At 41.0% G+C, this 21,952-nt stretch overlaps 1 protein-coding gene and 1 pseudogene across 1 annotated transcript in view; both read left to right on the top strand.

Moving 5' to 3' along the window:
• The first annotated feature begins 9,233 nt into the window (after window positions 1-9,233).
• Window positions 9,234-9,800, top strand: LOC132518438 (60S ribosomal protein L7-like; annotated as a pseudogene).
• A 2,478-nt stretch (window positions 9,801-12,278) lies between these two features.
• Window positions 12,279-21,952, top strand: part of CANX (calnexin) — a 32,159-nt gene continuing 22,485 nt past the window's right edge. The window contains exon 1 of the mRNA XM_060144423.1: window positions 12,279-12,433. The gene's annotated coding sequence lies outside the window, so the exon portion shown is untranslated. The remainder of the gene's footprint in view (window positions 12,434-21,952) is intronic.

Below are 21,952 nucleotides of genomic sequence, written 5' to 3'. Positions count from 1 at the left end.
CACTGCGTCACCAGGGAAGCCCTTTATTATTCTTTTTATTCTTGTATCAATACCATATTTTCTTAATTATTGTAGCTTACAGTAAGTCTTTATCTGGTAATGTAAATCTTCAAACAGTTTTTTTTAAGACTGCTTTGGTTTTCTAGGTCCTTGGAATTTTCATATAATTTCAATTCCATGTAATTGAATTTCTATCCTAATTTTAGAATTAGAATGTCAGTTTCCACAAATAAACCTTTATGCTCACTGTTCAAAGCTCTCTCTTATCATCAGGATAAGCTTGAATCAGCCCTCAGAAGGTTATCTAATGGACATGGAATCAGAGCCCAGGAATATATTAACCCAGCCAATCACACATTCGCCTTCTCTCCCTCACTCCCTCTTCCACCCCCCCCCAATTGTGTCTATGTTATTAAAGCTACTTTTTATTAACACTCATGACATCTCAGGAAGGTCCTGAGTGATCATCAGGAATGGTATTCAGCAACTTTCAATTTCCCTATTTCCATGGTCTACAAAAGAGGAAAAGCTACAAAACCCAAGGAAGTCTTTTTTGATGATTTGAAAAGGAAAAGTTTAGAGGAGGAATAATTCCCACTTAACATGTTAACTCCTTTCACAAACAGACCTTGATTTTGAGGAAATTTAATGAAAACTAGTTTTGTTTTGTTTTTTTTTCTTTGCTGCATGGTGCAGCATGCGGGATCCCAGTTCCCCTAACTGTGATCAAGCCCATGACCCCTGAAGTGGAAGCGCGGAGTCCCAACCACTGGACTGCCAGGGAAGTCCCGAAAACTGTAGAATTTAAAAATGCACAGTCAATAACAATGGTTCCTGGCTCCTTTGAGGCACTCCATCTAAATGTCACTGAAAAGACCAGATTTGGAGCCTGTGAGGAAAGGAGTACCAACAGGTCTGAGTTTAAGGACGTAAAGCTCATTCTGATGGCACAGAGGAAAGGAGAGAGGACTTAAAAAAGAATTTTCATTTCTTCACAGCCATAGTGGCTGTAAATGTCAATGGTTCCCTTCTCTTGGCAACCAAGAGGAATAGTTCCAAAACCAAGGAAGCAAAATCTTGTTTACCCTCATGACCATTTCAATCCAGCTTCTATGATAATCTGTTAGTGATATTTAACCTTCTCTGAAACAATGAGGGGTTCTCTGTGCTAACATAGTTTTTTAAAAACTACAAATATTTGCATTTGTATAAGACCTGATAAAAACAGTAATTCAAGTAGTACGGAACACAAGAAGAACATAGTTATACAAAATGCACACGCTTCACCTGGTACTTCCATTTTCTGCACAGTGCCTTTTTAGGATGCATGAAAGGATGCCCATCTCCTATGTGGTTCATCCTTCCCTTGGGCTTTTTCTTCTTTAGCTTCTCCTTCAGCCTTCCTCATGGGGTTGGTGGTTTCAGCAGGGGTGGGATGCAGCATGAGGGGTAACCACAGTGGTGGTCTAAGTGTTGCTATTGCTTCCTCTCTCATACCCATGCTGCTCCCAAGCCATTTTGCCTTAAAATTAGTTACATGCATGTTCTCTGGAATCTTCAATACTCTATAGAAAATGTTTAAATTTTGTTTTAAAAAATAACTGAAAAAAAGTGTTGATGATGTTCTATTTGCTCTAGATAACCACCAGGAAGCACCCTGGAACCTGAGAGTCTGCACCTGGGTTTGAGTGGTAGTGGCTAACCAGAGGGGAAGGTAAGCAGACAGGCATGAGAGCACTGAGTCCCCCTGAGAATGGAAGATTTCAAAGTCTTCTGAAGAGTGAAAAGTGGACTTAGAATGTGTATCATGACACAGTACAGAGTGTGTGGCAGCAGAATCTGGAAACATCTGCCTCAGGGCACTGGGAGCAGATCACAGGTCAAATAGCACTTATTTTCAGCAGAAAAACATTTTTTGTTGTCCTATTGAAATGTTAATTTAAATGCTTTATAGGTAATTTATAAATTTATTGTGGTTTTATATTTGTATAACAGCTGTAAATAGGTAGGCTTATGTTTATAGACATTTAAACAAGAATGTGTGGTGGGTTAATATTCTGATTAGCCCATATATAGTTGTCCTGAATATTCGTTTTTATACAGGTACCTGTTATCATTTAAATGAAAATCTGAGGCTTCCTGCAGAAAACAGAATTATTTGGGGGCTTCTAACTTCCAAAATAGGCTCTATAGGATCTGAACAACTCTGAACAATTGTCTTGAATTGTGAGAGCCTGACTTTTTTTTTTTTTTTTTGCCATGCTCGCTGCGTGGCTTGCAGGATCTCAGTTCAGTTCCCCGACCAGGGATTGAACCCTGGCCACGGCAGTGAAAGCGCCGAATCCTAACTACTAGACCACCAGGAAAATCCCCTGGCTTTTTTATTTTTTTAAGTTGTAAATTTAAAAATTGTGCAAGGAAAAAAAATTTTTTTAATAAAAATTGTTCAAGGAACACCAGTATACCCTTTATCTAGATTCCCCTACACTCAGCATTTTACCCTATTTCCTTGATCATTTCTGAACCTTTTACATACATCATAGTCCTTTGCCCTAAATACTTCAATGTGTATTTTCTTACGTAACCACAGTACAGTTATCAACCTTATGAATTTACATTGATATAATACAACCATCCATATTTCAATTTTGTCAGTTTACTAAGAATGTCCTTTATAGCGTTTTTTCCCTCTAGTACAGGATCCCATCTAGGGATAGGTATTGCATTTAAGTGTTGCAAAGGAACCTTCCCTACTGTGGGCAGACACTTTTAAGACCATTTAAATGTCCTGTTCCTCAAAATTCCCACTAAAGTTAGCATCCACTGGTGACTCTTGCCTGATCCAATCTTTATGACTGCCAAATTATGCTTTTCCAACACAGCACATACTTATCAGTCGGCCCTCAGCATTCTACTGTAAGCAAGAGATCTTCTTTCTCCTCTGCTGGTATGGTGAGATAATAGAGAAAAAAAATACATATATATATATATACATATATATATATCTCCGCCCCCAGGCACATCTTTTGTTCTAATATTTGGTCTTTGACTCCTGTTCCTGACAGTTTCTAAATCCCTCAGAATTTCCTGAGTTATAGCAGTGTCTTTTGGTCTAATGAAGTGACTCATGGTGGGCTCCTGGATAGGAGCTGTTCACCAGAAAGACAGAGCCATGATTGGACACTTGGGACTTTCAGCCCCTCCTCCCCTCCCCCATTCTCCAAAGGGGAGAGGGGTTGGAAATGGAGTTAATGATTGATCCTGCTTCCATAAAAATCCCCTAAGTCCTGGTTTCAAAAAGTTTCCAGATCGGTGAACACAGCCATGTACTGGGAAGGTAACACATCCAGCTCCACGGGGACAGAAGTTCGTGCTTGGGACCCTCCCGGACCTCACCTTGTGTATCTCTTCATCTCGCTGCTCATCAGTATCCTTTATCATATCCTTTAATAAACTGATACATGTAAGTGTTTCTCTGAATTCTGTGAGCTGTTCTAGCAAATAATCGAAGCCAAGGGGGAGGAAGTCATGGAAACCTCTGATTTATAGCCAAGTCGGACAGAAATTGCGGGTAAGCTGAGGATCCAATTCTTGCGATTAGCATGTGAAGTGGGGTCAGTCTTACAGAACTAAGCCCTTAACCTGTGGGATCTGACACTAGCTATCTCCAGGTAGCTAGTGTCAGAATTAAGTTGTAGGACACCCAGCTGGTGTCACAGAATTGCTTGCAATGGGGAAAACTGCCACACATCTGGTGTAGGAAGTGATGTGAATGTGGTAGTAGTGTGACAGTAAAGAAGAAACACAGGAGGGGGACTTCCCTGGTGGTGCAGTGGTTAAGAATCCGCCTATCAATACAGGGCACACAGGTTCGAGCCCTGGTCCGGGAAGAGCCCACATGCCGCGGAGCAACTAAGCCCGTGCGCCACAACTACTGAGCCTGCGAGCCACAACTACTGAAGCCCACGTGCCTAGAGCCCGTGCTCTGCAACAAGAGAAGCCACCGCAATGAGAAGCCTGCGCACCGCAACCACGAGTAGCCCCCACTCGCTGCAACTAAAGAAAAGCCCATGCGCAGCAATGAAGACCCAACGCAGCCAAAAATAAATAAATAAAAAGTAAATAAATTTATTTTAAAAAAAAGCAACACAGGAGGAGTGTGAGTTTTTTCTTTACAGGTATAGACTTATTAATTCTATTTTTCTTTTCCTTTTTTTTTTTTTTTGGCGGTACGCGGGCCTCTCACTGTTGTGGCCTCTCCCATTGTGGAGCACAGGCTCCGGACGCGCAGGCTCAGCGGCCATGGCTCACGGGCCCAGCCGCTCTGCGGCATGTGGGATCTTCCCGGACCGGGGCACGAACCTGCGTCCCCTGCATCGGCAGGCGGACTCTCAACCACTGCGCCACCAGGGAAGCCCTTTTCTTTTCCTTTTTAAAATTTGTTTACAGTTCTCTTTTTCAGTGGTTTATAGTTCATTTAATTATTTTGATTCTCAGCTGGCTGGGCCCTCCCCCAGAGATTCTGATGTAATGTTCTGGGGGTACAGCTTGGGCACTAGGATTTTAAAAGCTTTCCAGGTAATTCCAATGTGCAGACAAGGCAAAAAACAAAAACAAAACAAAAATACCCTTGCAATGTAAAACATAGAGACCAAGGCAAGCAAACAGAAAACAGCTGAAAGGAAACAGCGAAAACATACAGAGAAAAAAATTTTCAACCAAAAGTAGTCAGCAAATTTTCTCCCCAGAAAACAATTATGAAACTGGAAAAAAAGATTTTTTTAAAGATTTAGGGCTCTGGAAATTGACCATAAGTAAATGAGAAATTGAGAAGCATTTATCCATGAAAAACTTCTGAACTCTGGTTAGAACAGTGAGAGTCTGTGGCATTCTTGTCTGAGGCTGCTAACATTCCCCGAGCTTGGTCAGCAAGCTAGCTGTCCCAGAATTGGGGAGGCTGCACAAACCAACAGCTTCACTGCCAGAGGGGGGCTCACTGAATCCGAAGCAAACCACAGTGAGATACTACTCTATATCTACTAAAATGGCTATTGGCAATGATGTGGAGAAACAAATCCTCCTACATGGGAAATGTAAAATCAGCAGCCAATTTGGAAAACAATTTAGTAGTGTCAAACAGTTAAACATAAACTTAGCATACAAGTCAGCAATTCTATTCCTATGTACTATTCAAATGGAAACTTGTCCATATGAAGACTTGTATACAGGGAGTTCCCTGGTGGTCCGGTAGTTAGGATTCGGCGCTTTCACTGCCCTGGCCCGGGGTTCAATCCCTGGAAGCTGCACGGTGTGGCCATGGATAAACAAAATGTATATCTATGCAATGTAATATTATTCAATAATGGAAAAAGAATCAATTCTTGATACATGCTACAACATGAAGTGCAAAAACATTATGCTAAGTGAAAGAAGTCAGATAATGATTCCATTTATGTGAAATATCTAGAAAAGGGAGAACAATAGTGGGAGAAAGCAGTTCTATGGTTGCCTTGGGTTGGTTGGGAGTTGACTACAAATAGGCACAAAGGAACTTTTTGGTGGTGGAGTTATTCTTTTTTTAAAAGAAATTAATTAATTAGGCTGCATAGGGTATTAATTGCTGCACGCAGGCTTTCTCTAGTTGCAGCAAGCGGGGGCTACTTTTCGTTGTGGTGCACGGGCTTCTCACTGCAGTGGCTTCTCTTGTTGTGGAGCACGGGCTCTAGGCGCGTGGGCTTCAGTAGTTGTGGCACACGGGCTCAGTAGTTGTGGCTCACGGGCTCTAGAGCACAGGCTCAGTAGTTGAGTTGCATGGGCTTAGTTGCTCCGCGGCATGTGGGATCTTCCCGGACCAGGGCTCCAACCTGTGTCCCCTGCATTGGCAGGCAGATTCTTAACCACTGCGCCACTAGGGAAGTCCGGTGGTGGAGTTATTCTAAAACTGGATTGTGGTAATGGTTGCACAATTCTATAAATTTACTAAAAATCAACGAATCATTCACTTACAGTGGGAAAACTTTATGGTATGTAAATTATATTTCAATAAAGTTAAATAAACTATGTGAGGGTAGAATAAAGATACTTTTACATGTGCAAGATTTCAAAAAAAATACTACACAGTCTTTCTTGGGATAGATGTAACTATTAATTGAGGTAGTAAACCAAGAATAAGTGAAAATGTTGGGTTTTAAGGGAAAAATAAAATATATGTCTATACAAAGAGTGGTACACCATGTCCATAGCAGTTGTATATCATATAGCCAAAAACTGAGAACAGCCCAGTTGTCTTATTACCTGGTTAATGGATAAACAAACTGTGGCATACTTGTACAATAGACTACTACTCAGCAATTAAAAGCAACAAATTACTGATACATTTTACAACACAGATGAGGATCTCAAAACAATATGAGTGAAATAAGCCAGATACAAAACACTATATACTCTATAATTGCATTTATATTAAGCTCTAGAAATGACCAGTCTTTTCTATAGTAACAGAAAGCAGATCAATTTTTTTGCCTGATGCTGGTGGTGGGAACGGAATGGGAATGGATATGAGGAAACTGTGGTATAATAAAAAATACATTTGGTCTTTATTCTGGGTTCCTGGCACAGAGCTTCTAAAACCCTTGGCATTTCCTGAGTGATGAGAGCCTTTTGTTATTCATATCATTATGAATATCATATCATCATTCATATCATTATGATGATGTCCCCTTCCAACAACACCTGAGTTTATGCTAATCAGGTGATTATTGCTGGGCCCCTTGATCAATTCAGGATAAGGGTGCTAGAGAAACCAAACCAAGTGATTTAGAGGAGTAGGATTTTCAGCTCCACTTCTGACCTTTAGGAAGGGGAGAGGGACTGGAGATTGAGTACAATCACCAATGGTCAACGATTTATCAACTGTGCCTACTAATGGAACCTCCATAAAAACTCCTAAATAATGGTGTTCAGAGAGCTTGCAGCTTGGTCAAAACATGCAGGTGCTGGGAGTTGCATGCCCAGAGAGAGTACAGAAGCTCTGCACATTCACACACATACATATCCATACCTTGCCCTATGCATTTTTCCATTTGTTCCTGAGTTGTAGCTTTTTTAGTAAACCTGTGATAGCAAGTAAAGCACTTTCCTGAGTTCTGTGAGTTATTCTCTTGAATTACTGAACCTGAAGGGGGGGTGTCATGGAACCCCCAAATTTGTAGCTGGTCAAGCAGACATGTGGGTAGCCTGTGCACCTCATTTGCAGCTGGGCATCTGATGTGGGGGCAGTCTTAGCTTCTAAACCTGTGGTGTCTGAAACTAACCGGGTAGTTAGTGTCAAAATTGAACTGAACTGACAGAAGTGGTGTCAGAAGAGAACTCATATTTGGTGTCGGGGAACTTCAGAGGAAACTTATGGTGTAATGGAAATGTTCTATATCTTCATTATGTAGTGGTTACATGGTATGTGCTGTACATTACCAAAATTATGGAACTGTACAATAAAGTTGAATTTTTAAAATGTGGGGTCTAGGAGTTGAGGAAACAGGAGATCTGAACCCAGGAGGAGGTACAAGGAGGTCCAGTGACAGTAGCTGAAGAGCAGTCTGTTAACTGAAAAAATATAATTGCACAACCTAAAAGTTGAGAATTATGTTTTATTTGGTGGGCTTGCTGAGGACTTAAGCCCAGGGGATAGCCTCTCAGATAGCTCAGAGTGACTGCTCCAAAGAGGTAAGGTAGGAGTCAAGATATATAGGGGGTTTTGCAACAAAAACCAGGTAGTCGGAACATCAAAAGATTACTTTTTTAAAAAAATTTATTTTATTTATTTATTTTTGGCTGTGTTGGATCTTCATTGCTGCGCACGGGCTTTCTCTAGTCACAGTGAGTGGGGGCTACTCTTCATTGCAGTGCTCAGGCTTCTCACTGTGGTGGCTTCTCTTGTTGCGGAGAATGGGCTCTAGGCTTGTGGTGGAAGCCCTATGGTGGATTTTTAATATATATTCTATCTTTTTTGAAAATCTAAGCACAAAAGCAGAAATTTGATTACTTACTGAAAAAATAACATACGCATTATAAAAATATCTCCTTTCCATATCCAAAGTCTTAGCCACCTCTTGGGCATCAACCACTCTTAGCAGTTTCTCCTGCATCTTTCCAGAAAGCTTGTTTGTCCAAGCTTATATCCATGAGAATATAGCTCCCTTTGCAACATGAAAGGAAACATACTTTTCTCAGTGCTTTTTCACATAACACTAAATCTTGGCAATCATATCTATATACATATGTGTTCACCGAAAGTTTTCCAATGCAGAACCATTATATGGATGAGCTATATTTTATTTAACCAGTTCTCTATGATGGTGGTTAGGTTGTTTCTAGGATTTGGATACTACAAACAATGCTGCAATGCACATCACTGTGTGTGTGTGTGTATATATATATATATATATATATATATTTTTTTTTTTTTTGGCGGTACGCGGCCCTCTCACTGTTGTGGCCTCTCCCGTTGCGGAGCACAGGCTCGGGACGCGCAGGCTCAGTGGCCATGGTTCAGGGCCTAGCCTCTCCTTGGCATGTGGGATCTTCCCAGACCGGGGCATGAACCCATGTCCCCTGCATCGGCAGGCGGACTCTCAACCACTGTGCCACCAGGGAAGCCCGTGTATATTTTTAAATACAAGTACATCATGTGAATATTCTATCAAACCTAGATATAGATACAGATATATTCCCAGGAGTAGAATTGCTGGGCCAAAGCATATGTGCATTTTTATTTTATTTTTATTTATTTTTTAAAGTTTTTTTAAAATTTATTCATTTTGGTTGCTCTGGGTCTTAGTTGCAGCACGCAGGATCTTCGTTGCAGCATGCAGGATCTTTAGTTGCAGCATGCAGGCTTCTTAGTTGCAGCATTTGAACTATTAGTTGCAACACACAAACTCTTAGTTGTGGCATGCATGCATGTGGGATCTAGTTCCCCGGCCAGGGATCGAACCCAGGCCCCTTGCATTGGGAGCGCAGAGTCTTACTCACTGGACCACCAGGGAAGTTCCCATGTGTGCATTTTTAAATGAATATAAATAATTTATTTTGAAAATCATCTTGCAGATTATAAGGTCAAAATACATTCAACCCAATCTCCCATACGTTCGACATCTAATTATAAAATGATTATTTCTTTTAAAGAAATACTCCAATACCTCAAAGTAACTTTTGCATTATCAAGAAAAGATCTTATGCCTTTTTCCAACTGGAACCATGGTGGGTGTAGAAGAGAAGGAAAAGCCTTAAGAAACAAGTGGAGGGATTTTACAGAGCCTGAGATCGAGTGCCTGAGAAAGAAGTTTGCCCAAAAGATGCTTCAAAAGGCAAGGAAGAAGCTTATCTATGAAAAAGCTAATCACTGTCACAAGGAATATAGGCAGATAGAACTGAGATTCAGAAGGAAAGGATGACAAGAAAAGCGGGCAAGTTTGGTGTACCTGCTGGACCCAAATGGGCATTCCTCATCAGGATCACAGGTATCAGTGGTGTGAGCCCAGAGATCTGAAAGGTGTTACAGCTTCTTCGTTTTCGCTGCATCTTCCACGGCACCTTTGTTAAGCTCAGCAAGGCTTCAGTTAAGATTTGAGGAATGTGGAACCACATATTTCATGGGGGTACCTGAACCTGAAGTCAGAAAATGAATGCATCTACAATTATAGTTATGGCAAAATCAACAAGAAGAGAATTGCCCTGACAGATAACACTTTGCTCCATCCCTTGGTAAATATGGCATCATCTACATGGAGGATCTAATTTGAAGGGCTTCCTGTGGCCCTTCAAATTACCTTCTCCGGGAGCCCAGATCAACAGATCTAACAGGCTTATTAGATGGATGAACTGAGGTGTGTCTACCATGATTATTTTTGTAATCTGGTCAGTTAATAAACAGTGACTGATTTCAGAGTATAAAAAAATTAAAAACTCATTCTGCAGGGATTTGTCCTCAACTTCTTTTCAAGAACATTATGCTTTAGCAGAAAAACCCCTAGAATTCCAAGATTCTTGGCAGGACCTACAGTCCTGTTCTGTCTTGGGCCCAGACCCAGGATTCCCAGGATCAGCTAAACCTGAATTCCCTTCTTTTAAGGGGCTCTGTACTTTACCACCAGTCACTCAGGCTCATACTCTCATCGTTGCCTTTGGTTCTTCTCTTTCCCTAGGCTCCTGAATCCAGTGGAGCATTCTTCAGCATCAACATTTAATGCTTTTGTTCCTATACACTCTGTCATTCCCTAATTCTGCCCTTTAATCAACTTCAAGAAGTGGCTTCCTAACCAGCCTCATAGTGGCGGCATGCGGGCTTCTCCATGCGGTGGCTCCTCTTGTTGCAGAGCACGTGCTGTAGGCACACGTGCTTCAGTAGTTGTGGTACGCAGGCTTAGTTGCTCCTTGGCATATGGGATCTTCCCGGACCAGGGATCAAACCTGTGTCCCCTGCATTGGCAGGCAGATTCTTATCCACTGCGCCCTGGAATAATATTAAAATAATGCTTCCCTAGGGAATTCCCTGGCGGTCCAGTGGTTAGGACTCGGCTTTTTCACTGCTGGGGCAGGTTTGATCCCTGGTTGGGGAACTAGGATCCTGCATACCACGTGGTGTGGCCAAAAAAAAAAAAAAGCTTCCCTAAATATCTAAATCATAACCCAAACCTAGAATTTAAACTATCTCTCTACAGACTCCTTGGCTAGGTCCTAACCCAACTCTGGAGCTGACCGATCTCCTATTACTTTCTTGAACACCTTTCTCCAGCCAAAATACTCTCATACATGGTGTCCCCAAACACAATACCCATTTCCCTGCCTTTGCATATGCCATTCCCTCATCCAAAGAAGCCTTTCTCCAAGTCTCCACCTATAGAAATCCTGCATATCCTACCAGGCCCAGCTCAAGTCTTACCTATTTTCCTGTCCATTCTAGATGAAAGCAGTTCCTCCCAACTCAAGACCCCATTAAATTCTTTTCAGTACCACCATGTTTTAGCAGTTACCTTTGCTGCAGTAGCTCTTTTGGTCACATACAGTTCCTGTAACTACATTTTAAGCTCATTGTTTGGAACCTGTGACATCCAGAACATCATTTTGCCTCGAATATCCACTTCCCCACGTAAAAAGGAAGCAAATGCTCTTAACACAAATTTGGGGGGTGAGAGTTGGAGAATACTAAACTCATGCAAACACCAAACTCTTGACTTCTCATTTTCCCTTCCAGATGGCAGGAGGGAATAAAGCTGGCTCCTGGGGTAGTTGATACACCTACTGAGTCTAGTTTTTCCCAGCCTAGCATTCAGTCTTTGGGTATCCAAACAAATGGAAGACAGAGACCAGGACCTATAAAGGTCTAGAAAAACGATAGGTTTTTCTGAGGTTCTCAGTATACTTCCATTTTCTGAGGTTCTCAGTATACTGAAAACTGAAGATGTGCTAAAAGTGAGTTACAAAAATTGTGGTGTGTTTGAAATTTTTCCATTGCACCATCCTTTTCTTTCAATCCTGTTGTCAGTGTGTCTTTGTGCCCTCTTTGTCTAATGTTACTTAAGGAAACATCACAAATTGAAAGTTGAAATAACCTTGGAGGGTAGTGTTCTGGACTGTATTTGATGTTGGGTAACAGGGTGGCCTCAGGCTGCTGGGCCCAGAGCAGTGACTCTGCAGGAACGGTGGCGCCTGGTTACACAGCGTGATGCAGTCGACCTCAGGCCTGACTTAAGGAGCCGTGACGGGTTCCGTCAGCGCCGCGCACTCGCTGCATTGGGGACCAGGCCCTTCCCGATATCTCACCGGACTTCCCACCCCTTCTTGCCAGCTGCCATTTGCCCCTCCAGAGAAGGAAACGGGATGCCAGACCCCGAGACCCAGGTCCAGGCCCAGGAGGGGTCGGAACCACAGAGACTGGGATGCAACGCCGGGCAGCAGGCCCAGTAAGGAACGAAGGCAACACGGCGCGGGAACGCCGACCCGGCCGGCTCCGCCTCAGGGCGCGCGCCCTGGGCGGTACTCCATTCCGCCGCAGCCCGACCCCTTCCCTCCCGCCCAACCAACGGCCACTTCCTGCCTCACTTCCAGCCAATCCCCACTCTCCACGAAGAATAGCCCTAGGGGGCGTATGGGAAAGTGAAGAGAGCGATGGTCTCATCGACCAACCGAATCCCGGAGCTTGCGTGGGGGGGCGGGATTTAGCGCTGGCCGCAGCTACTCAGGAGCGAGGGGCGGACGCAGGGCCGGGCTTCGTGCAGTGGGGCTCGCTCGCGCGGCGGTCGCGGTAGTCAAGGCCTCTTGGTTCAGCAGCACGTGACGGTTGTGCTGCCTCAGCCGCTGTCTTTACTGCAGCGCGGGGCCGGGTGTGCGGGCGGGAGGAGACGCGGCGCCGCCGGCGGTCCCCCTGAGGCTCGAGGTGAGACGGGAGGCCTGCTCATGTTCTCGGGCCTGTGAGGACCCCTGGGGGCCTGGGTACGCGGCGCCGCGGCCGAGGGCCCGAGGAGCCGGGCGTGGCCGGGGCCGAGGGGTCCGGCTGGGTTTCGAGAGCTCAGGCCCAGGCGGACGCTCGGGCCATGAAGGGCGAGGCCCGAACCTGGGCCGCCTGAGTTGGGTAGCCAGGCCCAAGCCGCGCCGGCGGGGTCGGGAGGCGTGGCAGGTGCCCTAGAGCCTCTCTTGACCTCTGGGAAAGCTAACTTCTCCTTCTGGCTTTGCTTCTAGGGCTTTCTTAAGCCTGTTGTTGGCTGCTTGTGAAGCTGCGAGGTGTTCTGGTGTAACCGGGTAAAGGTCTGGAATAGGACCGGGCCTAGTTGGTATCCCTAGTAGCGGGGAAGGGTGATAGTGGGCCGAGAGAGAATGTTTAGGATTAGCATTACAGGTTCAGTATTTGAAAATTAAAACCACAAAGTGAAGACTGGACTCTGGTAGCCTGACGAGTATGGAGAATGTGCTAGAACACGCAGTGGTTGAAAAATTTCAGTCCTAACATTTACATCTATTCGGGGATGGGGAGTAAGTAAACTAGTAAATTCACAGGATTTTTAAAGCAGGAAAGCTCCCAAAAGCTCTCTGTGGGCAGGTTGTTTTATAGTGGAGGAAACTGAGGCCCAGAGCTCTGAATGATTGGCTCAAGGTCATGCGATTAATTTTATGATCACGTTGGAATTACTGTTGAGGCAGATTTGGTGTAGTTGTTAAGGCTAAGCCCTGATTCAAGTCCTTCATCAGCAATTTGTTGCTATGTGAACTTGGACAGTTTACTTCCCCTTTGTGCCCCAGTTCTCTCCAAATAATGGGTATAATACCTGGTGGAGTTGTTAGAATTAAATTGTGTATAAAAAAGGACTTTAACTGCTTGATAAACGATTGAAATAAATTGTTACGGTCTGAATGATGTTGGTCCACTACACCAGCATCCTACTTTTTGAGTTGGTTAAGCCCTGGGACCTAAAATCACATTTATGGAGATAGAGGAAGAAACTGACTTAGTGGATTAACTACTGGGCATGACACAAGTGAATGCTGGCTGAAGGAAGTTAAACTGAGCTGAATATTAAAAGGTTGGGAGGACAAAGGTGAGCCACAGTTAGGCTCTTTACCTCTAATTTAGGAAATGGAACATTTTGCTTAATTTTTTAATAAGTAGAGTTGGTGGGTTGGGAGGATTTGATTTGTTTTGGTTTAGTTTCTTTTAAGGGAGGAACTGTATTGATCTTAAAATCATTCTGTATCTCAGTCTTTTGACAGTGCTGTTTAAGGGCCATGAATAAAATCACTGCTGAATTGTACATTTGCTATAGTTAGAGCAGAGGTAAAAGATGGTGTGGGGAGTTCTGTGCACCACCCAGGGTACACAAGCAAATAAGCGGGGGAACTGGATTATGAGATGGCCAGAATGAACTTTGTATTGGAGTAAATGTGTCGCACAACAAACAAATTTTCTGACCTATCTGATAATGGGTGTTAGCATCCCTCCCTACCTTACTATCTTAACTCAGCAGTTTCAACTAGCACATTATCTTTCAAGGACCTCGAGGGGTAAACGTTTTGACGGAAGTTGTTGCTGCAGTTTTGGCAATCATGCTCTTGCATCCTTTCAGTTACAGAGTTCACTTTGCCCTGAGAGATAGCTTAAGGGGATGAAGTGACAGTTGGTAAGCATAAATGCAGACTCAAGAGACTTGAATTCCAGGCCCAGCATGGTAACTAGCTTAATGAACTACATTGGTTTCCACCTCTTTAAAATGGGAATGAAGAGTGCCCTGGATACCTTACCAGGAGGGACAAATAAGATGGTGAACATGAAATTACTTTGAATGGCATAGTGAACTGTGCAAATAGAAGAATTGGCAGCTCATAACAACTCCTAGGAAATAATAAAAGTGCCTGAACATAGTTATAACCTATATAGCTTACCGTAGAACTTTGTCAGTAAAGTGTATGTTGAATGCTTTGTTAACTAAAACAGATGTGCCTTTAAATTAAGCTTAACTGTGCGCTGTGAAAATTATTTGGAGAATTTTGTTTTTTAAATAATTTAGAATCTTCAGCAATGTTTTGCGTATCCACATCTTAAACCTACTTAGTTTATAGGAGAAAAGAAAGTGCTATGGAAAAATAGATTTTAATGTTCCTGTCAGTGAAAAGCAAAATTCAAAACTGTAAACTAGGCAGTAGTATATATCTGTTTTTAAGTGGATGATCATCTACAATAAAGACCACTTTGAATTTTATGTACTTTTTTCCCCCTTTAAGTGCTTCTATATTTTGACTAGATGCACATGTAGTAATATCAGAGGGACAGAAAGTAGTATTAAAATGGTTATCTGCGACTGGAATCAAATTCCTTTTAAGTGGTTCCTTTTCAATCTAAGACTTCAAATTTCTTATTGCCTTAAAACTCAGCGTTTTAGAACCATCAAAACTTAAATGGTGTCACTGGGCAATACCTAGTAATAGTAGAAATCACTGCTAATGTTGCATTTACTGTAAGCCAAGTACTGACATAAACACTTAACATGCATTTTGTTTATATAACAATCCTAAGAAGTACATAGTGTTGTTATTCTCATTTTAGAGATGAAGAAACTGAGGCCCTGAAGTTATTAAGTAGCCGATTAGGGATTGTGACTTCTGAGTTCCTGCTCATAACACTATTCTATGTTCTACGCCTAACTGTGACCTTGGACAGCTTATGTAACTTCTCTTAGCCTTAGTTTTGTCATGTGTCACATGGGAATGATAGAACTTCCTGGGGTTCTTCTGAGGGTTAAATTAGACAACCTAAGGTAAGACTTAACATTTTTAAAGGGTATATTGGGACTTCCGTGGTGGTCCATTGATTAAGACTCTGTGCTCCCAATGCAGGGAGCCCGGGTTTGATCCCTGGTCAGGGAACTAGATCCCATATGCATGCCGCAACTAAAAGATCCCGCATGCCGCAGCGAAGATTCTGCGTGCTGCAACTAAGACCTGGCGCAGCCAAAATAAATAAATAAATAAATAAATTTAAAAAATAAAAGGGTATGTTAATAGATGAATGGATAGCCTACATGAAAGAAAGACTGCCTCATTTTTTATTACACACTGCCTTTTAAAAAAAAATCACTTTTGGGAATTCCCTGGCAGTCCAGTGGTTAGGACTTGGCTCTTCCACTGCAGGGGGCCGGGGTTCGATCCCTGCTTGGGGGACTAAGATCCCACAAGCCATGCGGCATGGCCAAAAAATAAAAATCTTTTTTTTCCCCCCCCAGAAACCTAGAACACCAGCTAGGCCACTTCTTCTGTTCTTCTTTCTAATTTCTCGTGGATCAAAGGAATTAGAGGTGAAATTTCCTAACTACTTTTAAGAGGTAAAATTCCACAAAGGAAAGCCCCGAACCAAATAGTTTTAACACCAATCCTTCACAAACCCTTCTAAAAAATAGAAGAGGGAACACTTCCCAACTCATTCTATGAAGCCAATATTACCATGATACCAAAACCAGACAGACTTCACAGGAAAAGAAAAACATAGAACAGTATCCCTTAAGAAAATAGATGCAAAAATCCTCAAAATGCTAGCAAATGGGATCCAGCAACATATAGAATTATAGGGCTTCCCTGGTGGCGCAGTGGTTAAGAATCTGCCTGCCAATGCAGGGGACACGGGTTCGAGCCCTGGTCTGGGAGGATCCCACATGCTGCGGAGCAACTAAGCCTGTGCGCCACAACTACTGAGTCTGAGTGCCACAGCTTCTGAAGCCCGAGCACCTAGAGCCTGTGCTCTGCAACGAGAAGCCACAGCAATGAGAAGCCTGCGCACTGCAACAGAGTAGCCTCCACTTGCCGCAGCTAGAGAAGGTCCACGTGCAGCAACGAAGACCCAGTGCAGCCAAAAGTAAATAAATAAAATTTAAAAATTAAAAAAAAAAAATTATACACCACAACCAAGTGGGATTTATCCCAGAAATGTAAGGTTGGTTCACCAAACTATAATAAAGAATGTAATATACTGCATTAATAAAGGACAAAAACCGCATGATCATTGCAGTTGATAAAGTGCAACACCCTTTCGTGATAGAAGCACTCAACAAACTAGGAATAGAAAGGAACTTCCTCAGCCCTCTGAGACAAATAATCCCTTCTGTGGGATTCCTTCTGTTCCTCTTTCTAATTTCTCATGGATTAAAGGAATTAGAGGTGAAATTTCCTAACTACTTTTAAGAAACAAAGTCTTACAAAGAAAATCCCAGAACCAAATGGCTTCACTGGTGAATTCTACCAAATACTTAGGGAAGAATTAACGCTAGTCCTTCACAAACTCTTCCAAAAATACAAGAGAGAACACTTTCCAACTCATTCTATGAGGCCAATATTACCCTGATACCAAAACCAGACAAAGACTTCATAAGAAAACCGTAGACCGGTATCTTTTAAGAAAATAGATGCAAAACTAGACTAACTTGAAAATATTAAAGTTTAAATTTAATTTAAAAATAATGTGAGCCTCCCTTTGTTTTAAAGATTTTTTTTCTGAATGGACCCTTACTGAGCATAAAGATTCTGCCAATGAGAGGTGACAAATGTAATATTTCTTTAGTGTTTGCCCATTCCTAAAGTTGATCAATTTTGGATTTGTTAAAATTCAATGCAGAATGTGTCTGTTTCCATTAAATAGAATATTTTGTGTTCAGTTGAAGTCTCATGTACATTATTAAATGTGTATAGTAAAATAATATGGACTTTTTTTAGAATGTGTTGAGAACAGAATTATCATTAACCAAAAATAAGTTAAATTTGGGAGAATTCATAAAGAAAATTGGTGGAAGAGCAGGAAAAAAGAAAATCACAGATAAATAGGGATATTTCCCTGTCCAAATGCTATAATTGTATATACACCGTTGCAAGGAAGAGTTAAAGACGAAATCATAGAGTATAATCAGAGGAAAGCTAGTGTTTCTTGTTACATAAAATCATTCAGCTTTGTTGAAATATAGGAGGTGTACGGGCACAGTTACACCTTTTGGCCCATTCTGGGAATTGAAAATGTATTCACTGTGGTTGTACTAATTTTGTATCAAAGAATAAACCATTTGGGAACTCCTATGAAGTACTGGACTCTGATAGACTTTGTATTATCTTTTTATATTTTCACAGCAAGCCTTCGAGCCACTAATACTACTAGCTACATTATAAAATAGGGAAGAAAGACTCATGGAAATTCAGTAAGCTGACCAAGGCCACAAAGAGGATCAGGAAAGTCTAGAACCCAGCTTTCTCTGACTTGACAGTTTACACCATCACATATACCATACTGCCTTTTGTATAAGGAGTTCATTTTCTGAATCATCAGTTTTTAAAATAGAAAACTTCCATCTCTAGAATTCAAGATAAATTCACTCTTTGAAAAGTTAAAAGAGTGAACTGAAACATTAAAAGTGAGTAGATTAGTTTCTCTTGAAAAATCCTTCTGACTCAGATTTTGAGAACTGGGCTTTTTGCTCTGTCCTTGGGAAACTGAGAAGCAAGTCAGAAATCATTTATATTATTTATAAATATATATTACAAATGTGCATATGTTTAGCTCCTGTTTTCTTGGCTTTGTGTATGTTTGTCTATGTGATCCCAGAGGGTAGAGCTTCTCTGACTTGGATATAGGTTGATAATTATATTTTATTATTAAAAACAAAACACTTATTAACTGGAAGGAAGGGAGTAAGAGGTTCATATTTCTAATCCAACTCATTTGTGAGTCTTCCTCTGTACTTCTGTGCTTTAGAATTTAAAGCTGTTTTCTAGACAACTTTGATCAAGTCTAAAGAACCATCTATACTGATCCAGTAATAAATTTTTTAAAAGAAGATTTTAATTTTGAAATAATTATAGACCCACGGAAAGTTGCAAAATAGTACAGAGAGGTCTCTTGTACCCATCACCCAGCTTCCCCCAATAGTAGTATAGATAGATAACTATTGTAAAATATCAAAACTAGGAAAAAATTGCACTGGTACAGTCTAAAGACCTTATTCAGATTTCTCCAGGTTTTATATGCCCTTGTGTGTACATAGTTATGTGCAATTTTATCATGACACTAATGCATTTTTGAAATTTTTACTTGACTTCTTTTTTAATAGAAGGAAAATACTCAAGCTAGAGCGTTAAGTAGTACTAACATACCTATGCACATTTTTTTCCTAGTTAGATAAAAGGTTATGAGTTTATTTTGGTATTATCCCCCCAAAACCCCCAACATTTGATTAATAGAACTAATACTACAGAATATTCATAAACTCTGAAAACATGGGCAAATACTTTTTATGTTTCCAGACTTTAAGGACACCCTATATAGATTGATCCTGAAGGTCAGAGACTTTTTTTTTTTTAATCCTTAGTAACTAGTTGACACTCATGGAATTGACCACTATCAGCAAACATTCATTTAGTTTCTAACATGTGCTGGGTTTTCTGATGGGCATCAGATATATTCTCCTTTAACCCTTTGTAACGCAGAATTCCGACAGTTCAGTCTTGTGACTGCCAGAAAACAAGTCTTGAACTCTGCCACCCAGCATTTATTAAAAGTCCAGTTGAGAGAATTCACTGGTGGTCCAGTGGTTAGGACTCAGTGCTTTCACTGCTGGGGCCTGGGTTCGATCCCTGGTGGGGGAACAAAGGTCCTGCAAGCTGTGCAGTGCGGCCAAAAAAAAAAAAGATAAAGTCCAGTTGAGAGATTTATTGATGAGTATTTGAAGGAAGTGCAGTCTGTTCACTTCTCTAGAACCTAGAAATTGTAAGTTTTATTTGTAGATCAGTTCTGGATCAACAGAAATCAGAACTTGGACTATATAGTGTTGGCCCTCATAGTACTGGTTTTATTGACTTAGGCTTTGCTCTAGTTAAAAACTCAAATTTACATATAACTTAAGGTATTTTAAAGAAAAGTTCACTTCAGTAGACTCATAAATATTAAAAGATTTTCTTGTTCGTGGTTTTGATTTTTAATTGCTGGCTCTTCTGGAGGTCTATGCCTGTAAGTAATTTGTAATTTGGCCAAGACAGGAATTTAAATGGGCCTACTGTGGGACAGTTTGTGGCATTAAGTAGCTTAGTCATGAGTTAGACATCCACCCAGCATTTGCACCCTAGCTCAAAGGGGCACTGCTGTAGAGTAACGGTCTTGCAGTGATAAAAAAATTAGAGCGAGAAAATGGCTCTTGGAAGAAAACCAGGAAATGAAGTGCTCCAAGAAAATGATGGCTTTCAAGCAGAAAGTAAAAGTATGGGAGAAACTGCTATAATGGCATTCAGGAATATGATAAATCTTGTACTAGAAGAGCTAATGTAGCTTAGTGAGCATGAACTGTGAAGTAGAAGAGACTTAGAAAATGTAGTAAATGTTTATTTACTGCTGGAAAGTTACTCGGTTTAAAGGTACCTAATTTCTTTATTCACTTTTATTCCTGAGCATTCTGGATCTAGGAATCACTTGCTCTGTGGCTTTGGGCAAGTTGGGGGTGGGGGAGATGTGCTATTTGTTTTTTAAAAGCATTATTGCTTTGTTGCTGAGCTACTTGTTACGTATTTCCTATTGATAATCCTAGAAATAGTGGGTGACAACAGAGAAATACGCTCTCTGCTTAGGAGTCTGTAAATGTTAAGACAAATGAAGAGGGTTTTTTTTTAAATATTTATTTATTTTTATTTGGTTGTGCCCGGTCTTATGTGCAGCAGGTGGGCTCCTTAGTTGTGGCATGCGAACTCTTAGTTGTGGCATGCATGTGGGATCTAGTTCCCTGATCAGGGATTGAACCTGGGCCCCCTGCATTGGGAGCATGGAGTCTTAACCAGTGTGCTACCAAGGAAGTCCCCAAATGAAGGGTTTTAAAGGGAGAAAAAAGCTTCTGAAATCTTTTTATACACTAAAATGTGAAAAATTATTTTGTGTTTCTAAGACAAAGCCAGTATAGAATTACCAAGTAAGGTATTAGGAGACAGGAGACTTGGCCTCTGATCCTGATTCTGCCAATAACTGGTTTTTGGCAAATCAATCACATTTGGTGCATAATAATGGAACATCTTTTTTTAAAAAAAATTTTTACAGAATAGTTTTGGATCTACAAAAAGATTATAAAGATAGTACAGAGTATTCCCATATAACCCATAGCCAGTTTCTGCCATTATTAACAACATTAGTATAGTACGTTTATTATAATTAACGAACCAATATTGATAAATAATTACCAACTAAAGCCCATATTTAATTCAGATTTCCTTTGTTTTTACTTGCTACCCTTTTTCTGTTCCATGATACCACACTACATTAGTCATCATGTCTCCTTAAGCTTCTCTTGGCTGTGACAGTTTTTTAGATTTTCTTTGTTTTTTGATGACCTTGACATATTTTGAGGACTACTGGTCAGATTATTTTGTAGCATGTCCCTCTGTTGGGATTTCTTCGATGTTTTTCTCATGACGAGAGGGAATATGGATTTTTGGGAAGAAGACCACAGAGGTTAAAGTACTGTTTTCATCATATTTTATCAAGGGTACATACTATCAACATGACCTATTACTTTGGATGTTGACCTTGATCAGCTGGCTGAGGTAGTGTTTGCTAGGTTTCTCCACTGTAAAATTCTTGTTTTTCCCCCTTTCCATACTGTGCTCTTTGGAAGGATATCAGTATCACTATGTGTAGCCCACACGTAAGGAGTGGGGGGTTACGTTCCACCTCCTTGACAGTGGAGTATCTACATCTGTTACTTGGAATATTTCTTCATGGGAAATTTGTCTCTTCCTCATTTATTTATTTACTCAATAATATATTTGTATTGTGTAGATTCATGGGCATTTATTTTATAATTTGAGGTATAATCCAGTACCACTTATTTTGTTGCTTGTATTGTTCCAGCTTTGGCCATTGCTTTTTCTTGTGTTCTTTTGACATAGCCCCCATCACTGTGGGTGTTCTGTTTTTGTTTTGAACACTTCCCTTTTGGGCACCACAAGATGCTCCAGGCTCGTCTTGTATATTTCCTGCCCTAATCCTAGAGTCAGCCAAGGAACACTGTTTCCTTTTATTCGAGATGATATTGGAAACCAAGATCCTTGCTACTAGGTGTATTTATTGCTACTGGGGTGTAGCAGTTTCTTGTATGCCCTCTTAGCTGACAGAGCAAGGAAATATATGTGTGTATACTAACTGGTATATATGCACATATCTATAAATACTTCTCTGTGTAATCCTCTGTATATTAAGATAAACATGAATTCATACTATAGTCTCTCTCACCCATTACCATGAGGATTATTTTAGCCTCTTTCCCTTGCTTATCTGTAAAATTCACACACCCAACACTGAAAGTGGCTCCCACAATCCATTTATTTAGTTGTTAAATTTTGATATACATATATAGCAGTATCCGAATTCTTAACCTGTATATTCATGTGAAACAAC

The sequence above is a fragment of the Lagenorhynchus albirostris genome, chromosome 3, assembly GCF_949774975.1.
Source record: "Lagenorhynchus albirostris chromosome 3, mLagAlb1.1, whole genome shotgun sequence".
NCBI lineage: Eukaryota > Metazoa > Chordata > Mammalia > Artiodactyla > Delphinidae > Lagenorhynchus > Lagenorhynchus albirostris.
Note: the sequence above shows the minus strand (reverse complement) of the source record. Positions and strands in the feature narration are given on the sequence as shown.